Source organism: Propithecus coquereli, unplaced genomic scaffold, assembly GCF_000956105.1.
Source record: "Propithecus coquereli isolate 6110/MARCELLA unplaced genomic scaffold, Pcoq_1.0 Scaffold16, whole genome shotgun sequence".
In the NCBI taxonomy this organism is placed as follows: domain Eukaryota; kingdom Metazoa; phylum Chordata; class Mammalia; order Primates; family Indriidae; genus Propithecus; species Propithecus coquereli.
Window position 1 is genome coordinate 2,103,903 of NW_012140524.1, and position 8,740 is coordinate 2,112,642.

General features: G+C 34.6%; 1 protein-coding gene and 1 pseudogene across 2 annotated transcripts in view; one reads left to right on the forward strand and one right to left on the reverse strand.

Annotated features, from left to right (window-relative positions):
* The window catches only part of AMN1 (antagonist of mitotic exit network 1 homolog (S. cerevisiae)), a 57,708-nt gene that overhangs the window by 12,568 nt on the left and 36,400 nt on the right, over positions 1–8,740 (forward strand). The window lies entirely within an intron of this gene.
* On the reverse strand, positions 1,263–1,581 carry LOC105807609 (annotated as a pseudogene).

Sequence of the window (8,740 nt, forward strand, 5' to 3'; positions counted from 1 at the left end):
AGGCAGGAGGATTGCTTGAGCCCAGGAGTTTGAGGTTGCTATGAGCTAGGCTGACGCCATGGCACTCTAGCCCTGGCAGCAGAGTGAGACTCTGTCTCAAAAAAAAAAACCTGAGTAGAGGGACTTAATAATAGATTTGAGCTGGCAGGGGAAAGAATGAACTTGAAGATAAATTGATAGAGTATGTGCACTCCAAAGAACAGAGAGAAAATAGGATGAAGAAAGCTGAACAGAAATTCAAAGGACTATGAAATACCATTAAGCATGTTAACATACATGTAATGGGAATATCAGAATGAAAAGAGAAAGGAGCAGGAAAAAAATATTTGAAGAAATAATTGCTAAAAACTTTCCAAATTTTTTATCTGTGGTTTTATTTTTAATTATCTTAAGTTATGATCACACATAAATTTTTAATTTGTGTATATCTCCTCTACTTTAATCCTTCTAAAGAGTTGGTAAAAACACCATTACCAATAACATATATACAGTAGTTCTACAGTTTTGCATGTTTTTGAATAGCTGTTTAAAGACAATCCTAAATTATAATTTAGTCTAACCTAGGTAGTAAAGAATTGAAAAGTTTAATTTGCTATTTCTTGTCACATTGACTTTTAAAAAGCATTTAACCTTACAGATTGTCTATAAAATGTGAGAAATATTAAATGTTCTTTATTCGTTATTACACATAAACCACACTAAAATGCCTTTCAGTAAATAAATGGCAGTATTTTAGTAGACACAGACTATTAGATTAGCATAGTGAAAACCAAAAATATAAAATAAACATTGCTACCTTATTTCCAGCCCTCACCTTTAATAAGCTAATGAACACAAATTAAAACACTGGTGAGTCTTGGTTGGTTCTGAGACAGTGAAGGGATTTCCCCAGTATTTAGATATATTCACATAACCAGTTATATAAATGTAAATATAAAAGCAATCTTCAGTACATTTTCAGATGGCAATTTGCCATCTTTGTGAAAAGTTGAACATTGCTTTAAGTCCAGTCATATCTTTAGAAGGGGAAAACAGTGATCACATTTACTGAATGGGATTACTATCAAAACTCAAAAAACCAAACCAATCATATTCATTTAACCACAAGCCAGTCTTAATTAAATCAGGATTGTCCAATAAAAATATTCTGTCACTCATTCATGACCTGAATTCTAGTGTATGAGACCATTTAAATTATGGTATACATAAAAAAAAGTCATGAGACATTTCTATATTATAATAAATAAGGCAGTGGCCAATTATTACTCATTAGTAGCTTCTTTGAGATAAGCTATCAAGTCTGGCCTGGCCTTTCTGCCTTTTTCTTAATGCCAGCAAAGATCATTTTTGTTCCAGGGATGTACTTCTTGGGATTCTCCATTTGGAGAATGTATCTTCTCCCCAGGTGATGCCTTTGTTCTTATTGGCATCTATGTAAGAGAATCCAGTGGCCTGACCTGTCTTCCGCCCATAGAGACCATGGAGATTTGGCCCAGTCTTGTGCTTGCCTCCCTTTCCCATGGTGTGGCACTGGGCACACTTCTGAACAAAAATCTTCTTACCTTTCTCAACATCACCCATATTTAATTCTCTCTTTGATTGCTGACAGTACAAAGGTTCCCACTCAGAAGCCAGATTTTGTGCTCCAAATTTAATGAGAAAAATTAATCTACACATCAGAAAAGCTTGATGAACTTCAAGTAGTATAAACACAAAGAGATACAGATACAGAAATATCATAGTAAAATTACTGAAGCTAAAGATGAAGAGAAAATCTTCAAAGCAGCCAAAGAACTGTATAAGAGAATCCTAATAAGATTAACAGCAGACTTCTCATCAGAAACATTGGAGGCCAGAAGGCAGTAGGATGACATATATTGAAACTACTGAAAGAAAAACTTGAACGAAGAATACTATAACTCATTGGCAAGGGTAGCAGGGAGTGGAGGATAAAGTGGGGATGGTTAATGGGTGCAAAACTATAGTTAGATAGAATGAACAATATTTGATAGTGTGCTATCACGTAATCAACAATAAGTTAGGGTATACTTTAAAATAACTAAAAGAGTAGATTTGAAATGTTCCTAACACAAAGAAATGTTAAATGCCTTAGGTGATGGATACCCCAATTACCCTGATTTGATTTATTCACATTGTGTGCTTGTAGCGAAATATCACATGCACCCTATAAAGATATATGACCATTAGGTACCCATAATAATTTTTTGGGGGGTGGGGAACAGAGTCTCGCTCTGTTGCCTGGGCTAGAGTGCCATGGCATCAGCCTCGCTCACAGCAACCTCAAACTCCTGGGCTCAAGCAATCCTCCTGCCTCAGCATTCCAAATAGCTGGGACTACAGGTGCCCACCATGATGCCTGGCTAATTTTTCTATTTTTGGTAGAGACGGGGTCTTACTCTTGCTCAGGCTGGTCTTGAGCTCCTGAGCTCAAGCAATCCTCCTACCTTGGCCTCCCAGCATGCTAGGATTTCACTCATGAGCCACTGTACCTTGCCAACTCATAATAATTTTTTTTTAAAAGAATACTATAACTTGCAAAACTATCTTTCAAAAGTTAAGGTGAAATAAAGACATTTCCAGCTTAAGAAAAACTGAGAAAACTTGTTCCTACTAGAATGGCCTTGCAAGAAATACTAAAGAAAGTTCTTCAGGCTACAACAAGTGACCCCAAATTGTAATTCAACCCATATGAAAAAATGAGTACTGATAAAGTATGTAATTATTTTTTTAAAGCAGTATAAATGTATATTTTTTCTTCTCAAGTGATTTTCAAAGCAATTGTATAAAAATGTGTTTATAATTGTAATTTTGAACTCATAACACATAAGAATGTGATATATTTGCCAATAATAGTGCAAAGGAGATAACTGGGATCAGAGCTTTATTGGAGTAAGAAAATAATACCAGATGCTAATTCAAATCCACAGGAACAAATAGAAAACCAAAAACTATTAATAAAAGATTAATATAAGCAGCACCATGAATATACGCTTCTTTTCCTTTCTTCTCTCAGCTTCTTTAAAAGAGATAAAATTATATAAAATAACTACACCACTGTATTGGTTGAGTTTATAACCTATTTAGATCTCATATGTCTATCAATCATAGCACACACACAAAAAAGAGGAGGATGGGATAGAGCTGTATAAAAGTAACATTTCTGTATTTCCCTGGAATGAAGTTGAAACTGCCGGGAATTAGCTACTCTCCCAGCAAAACAGGTCCCAAGGCAGGATCATTGCAAGGCATTTGGAAATAATAGGAAATAAAGAAAGAAATAATATAGATGGAGAAATGATTGAGATGGAGACAAAGTGCAGTTTAAATGATGGGGGAGTTAGGGGGTCTCCACCATCCCTGTGCACTGTGAGACCATGAGTGAAGTCCCACATCAGTATTTATTGTTACAGGAAATAGTTGTCTTTTGTTAGAGAATTACGTATACGGTTCATTTTTTGAGGTTTCCAGGGGAAACCTTACCTAATTCTGTCTACAAGAATAGACGGTTACAAAATTTTTCTAAGATAAGCAATGTTAAGCTCTAAATTAGAAACAGACCTAGCTGAGCATACAAATTAAAGATAAAATGTATAAAATGAGAACACTGAGTCTGTGTACTACTCTAATCTACGTCTTCTAAACACAGAGACATGTAGTCAGGAGTGAAGCAGGAATAGCCTGAAGTCTAGGATAGTTCCAGCTGCATGTTATCTGCTAGGCAGGCATTTTAATCAGCTTCTCCACCAAGGACCCAAACCGAGTTTCTGCCATGCAAAAAAGCTCAAGGCAATGGCCGGCAGCAAAGAAGAAACGTTGCTTTGCAAATGTCCTCTGACAATGCCCCCCTTGTTGGAAACAGCTTCTATTCTGTGAACTAACATGTCCACAGATTCCTTCAAGGCAAAGCCCTGAAAAACCCCTGAAACTTTTCACGTCTGTTAGCCTGTTTCCCAGCAGAAACAAATCTGAAGTTGATTATGATAAGATGTATATAATAAACCCTAGAGCAACCACTAAGAAAATAACTTAAATATGTAGTGAAAATATTATTAAAAGAATTAAACGTGATATTAGAAAAAAATCACTTAATAAAAGCAGTAAAGAAGTAATGGAGGAACAAAGATACAAAATATAGGGAAAAAATGACAGGTGTAAACCCATCTATAACAGTAATAACATTAAATGTGAATGAATTAAACAATATAATCAAAGGTCAGAGACTGTCAGTCTGGATAAAAGAACAAGATGCAACTATATGTTGACTACAGGAGATATATTTAGGTTCAAAGATACATATAGGCAGAACACAAGAGTGGGAAAAGATATATCATGAAAACAACAACCATAAGAAAGCTGAAGTGGATATATTAATATAAGACAATATATATTAAAACCAAAAAAATTGTAAGAGGTAAAAAGAGACATTTTTAAATGATAAAAGGATCAACCCATTAGGCAGATATAACAATTATAAACATATATATACTTAATAAAAGAGCACCAAAATCCATGAAGCAAAACTGATAGAAATGAAGAGGTAATTAGACAATTCAACAACAATAGTTGAAGACATAGACAACCCACTTTCAATAATGGATAGAACAAATATAAGACAATATATATTAAAACCAAAAAAATTGTAAGAGGTAAAAAGAGACATTTTTAAATGATAAAAGGATCAACCCATTAGGCAGCTATAACAATTATAAACATATATATACTTAATAAAAGAGCACCAAAATCCATGAAGCAAAACTGATAGAAATGAAGAGGTAATTAGACAATTCAACAACAATAGTTGAAGACATAGACAACCCACTTTCAATAATGGATAGAACAACTAGAAAGGAGATCAACAAAGAATTAGAATACTTGAACAATACTAAAAACCAGCTAGCCCAAATAGAGCTCTATGGGATGGACCTTTGGGACCCAATATCAGTGGAATATGCTTTCTTATCAAGTACACATGGAATGTTTTTCAGGGTAGATCATATGCTAACCATAAAACAAGACTCAATAAATTAAAAATTATTGTAACCATACAAGCATATTTTCAGATCAGAATGGAATGAAAGGTATCAATAGCAAAGAAATTTGAAAGATTCATAAATATGTGAAAATTAAACAGCATACTCTTAACCAGTGGGTCAGAGAAGAAAACATAAGGTATATTATAAAATATTTTGGAGATGAATGAAAATGAAGATATAACATGCTAAAACTTATAGGATGCATGTAGATAAAGCAGTACTAGAGGGAAATTTGTAGCTGTAAATGCCTGTATTAAAAGATAAGAAAGATCTGAAATATATAATCTAATCTTTCACCTCAAGAAATTAGAAAAAGAAGAGCAAACTAAACCCAAAGCAAGAAGAATGAAGGAAATAAATATTAGAGCAGAAACTGATGAACTAGAGAACAGAAAAACAATAGAGAAAAGCAATGAAACCAAAACTTGTTTTTTTGAAAAGGTCAACAAAACTGACAGTTAGGTAAATTGTCCAGAAAATGAGAGCACCCAAGTTACTAAATCAGGAATGAAAGGGGACATTACTGCCAACCTCAAAAATAAGAGGATTTATAATTCCCCTATAGGAAATACTATAAACATTTGTATGCCAGTAAGTTAGATAACGCAGATGAAATGGACAAAATCCTAGAAAGACAAAAATTACCAAAACTGACTCAAGAAGAAATAGAAAATCTGAATAAATCTATAATAAGAGATTGAATTGGTAACTGGAAAGCTACCCACAACAAAAAGCCTACAGATGGCTTTACTAGTAGTAGATTGTACCAGACATTTAAAGAAGAAAATAATACCAGTTCTTCACAAATTCTTCCAAAATATAGAAGAGGAGGGGACATTTTCCAACTCATTTTAGGAGGCCATTATTACTCTGATACCAAGTAGAATTTATCCTAGGAATGCAAGGTTGGTTCAATGTATGAAAATCAATCAATGTAATTCACCATATTAATGGATCATCTCAGTCAATGTAGAAAAAGCATTTGACAGAATCCAATATCCTTTCATGATAAACACTCAACAAGCTAGGAATTGAAGGGAACTTCCCCAACCTGATAAAGGGCACCTAGGAAAAACCCGCAACTAACTTCATACTTAATGGTGAAAGACTAAAATCAGAAACAAGTCAAGGATGTCCACTCTTGCCACTTTTTTTTTTTTGTCACTTCTATTTAACATTGTACTGGAGGTTTTAGATAGGACAGTTCAGGAAGAAAGTGAAGTAAAAGGAATGCAGGTCATAAAGTAAAATTATCTCTATTATCAAATGGCATGATCTTGTGTACAGAGAATTTAAAGGATTTACGGAAAAGAAATTATGACTAATAAATGACTTCAGTAAGGTTCCAGGATATACAATCAGTATACAAAAATCAATTACATTTCTATACACTAGCAATGAACAATCTGAAAATAAAATTAAGGAAAATATTCCTTTCACAATAGTATCAAAAAGAATAAAATATAAAAAATTTAACAAAAGAAGGGAAAAACTTATACTTTGAAAATTACAAAACATTGTTGAAAGAAAGTAAAGATCTAAATAAATAAAAAGACATTCCATGTCCCATGTTCCATGTTGGGAGATTTAATTTTTTTAAGATGGTGTATTAGTTTGTTTGAGCTGCCATAACAAAATGCCACAGACTGGGTGGCTTAAACAAAAGAAATTTGTTTTCTCACAGTTTTAGAGACAGTAACCCCAAGGTTAAGGTGTCAGCAGCTTTGGTGTTCTCTAAGGACTCATTTCTTGAGTTATAAATGGCCACCTTCTAGCTGTATCATCACTTGGTCTTTCCCCTGTTTACACATATCTGTGGTGTCTCTCTGTCCAAATTTCCTCTTTATAAGGTCAGATTGGATTAGGGCCCACTCTAATGGCCTCATTTTGACTTAATGCCATCTCTAAATTACATTTTTTTTAAATATAGTCACAATCTGAGGTACTGGTGATTAGAGCTTCAACATACTAATTTTGAGGGGACACAATTCAGTCCATAACAGGTGGCAATAAGCTGTAAATTGATTTACAGATGTAACATAATCCTATCAGAATCCCAGCTGACTTTTTATAGAAATTAACAAGCTGATCCTAAAATTCATATGGAAATGCAATAGACCTAGAATAGCCAAACCACAATCCTGAAAAGAGAACAAAGTGGTAGGACTTAACACATCTCTATTTCAAAACTTACTACAAAGATACAATAATCAAGACAATGTGGTACAGGCATAAAATAGACATGTAGACCAATGGAATAGCATTGGAAATTCAGAAATAAGCCCTCACGGTTATGATCAATTGATCTTCAACAAGGATGCCAACAATTCAGTGGAGGAAATAAGTTTTTTCATCAAATGGTTTTGGGATTACTGGATATCCACATTCAAAATACTGAAGTTTGACCCACCCACCCCCTTATACCATATATAAAATTTAATCAAAACTCAAAGCAGGGCTGGGTATAGTGGCTCATGCCTTTAATCCTAGAACTTTGAGAGGCCAAGGCAAAAGGATCACTTGAGGCCAGGAGTTTGAGACCAGCCTGACCAACATAGCAACACCCTGTCTCTACAAAAAATTTAAAAATTAGCCCAGTGTGGTGATGTGTGCATGTAGTCCCAGCTACTCAGGAGGTTGAGGCAGGAGGATATCTTGAGCCCAGGGCTTTGAGGTTGTAGTGAGCTGTGATGACACCACTGCACTCTAGGCTGGGCAGCAGAGTGAGACTCTATCTCAACAGCGGAAACAACAACAACAAAAACAAAGTGAGCCTTAATGTAAGAGCTAAAACTATAAAAATCTTAGAAGACAACATAGGTATAAATCTTTGTGACCCTGGGATTCTTAAAGATGCCACCAAAAAGAGAATCACTAAAGAAAAAAATGGCACATTGGCTTATTCACAGTCAAAAATTACTGAGCATAACCCAAGAAGTGGGGAGAGTGTAGATTGGGGTGAGGGTAAAAACTTACCGATTGGGTACAATGAACACTATTCTGGTGATGGGCACACCAAAAGCCCTAATTTAAGCATTGTACAGGGTACCCATGGAACAAAAACATGTGTACCCCCTTAATATTTTGAAATAGATTAAGAAAAAAAAAAGCTAAGGTGCCCTGAAATCTTATGAATTGTATGTGAAAGAAACTTGATAGAGTTTTTCTTAACTTGTCAATAATCCTAAAAATTTATGTGGCATTATGTAACAAGTTGTGAAGCTGAAAACAAAAACTTTTCTAAACTATCAGTAGCAAGAAGTAATTCAATCAACAATATCAGAGGAAAGATTGGATTATCTTTCTAGTCTCTGTGTAGACCCTAAAATGATTTTACAAAATGGTTGTCATATGAAGCAAAGATCACAGGCCCAAGAAAATGTACAACTATATACTTGAGTCACCCAATTAATAAAATACTGTCATTTTTCTAGCTGTGCAATGTTTGTGGTATTTGTCAACCTTTTGAAACTTATAATTGACTATATCCTCTTCTCATTTGAAATAAAAATTAACTTTGTGTTTTAAAAAAACAAAAATTGGCTGGGTGCGGTGGCTCACGCCTGTAATCCTAGCACTCTGGGAGGCCGAGGCGGGTGGATCACTCAAGGTCAGGAGTTCGAGACCAGCCTGAACAAGAGCGAGACCCTGTCTCTACTAAAAAATAGAAAGAAATTATCTGGACA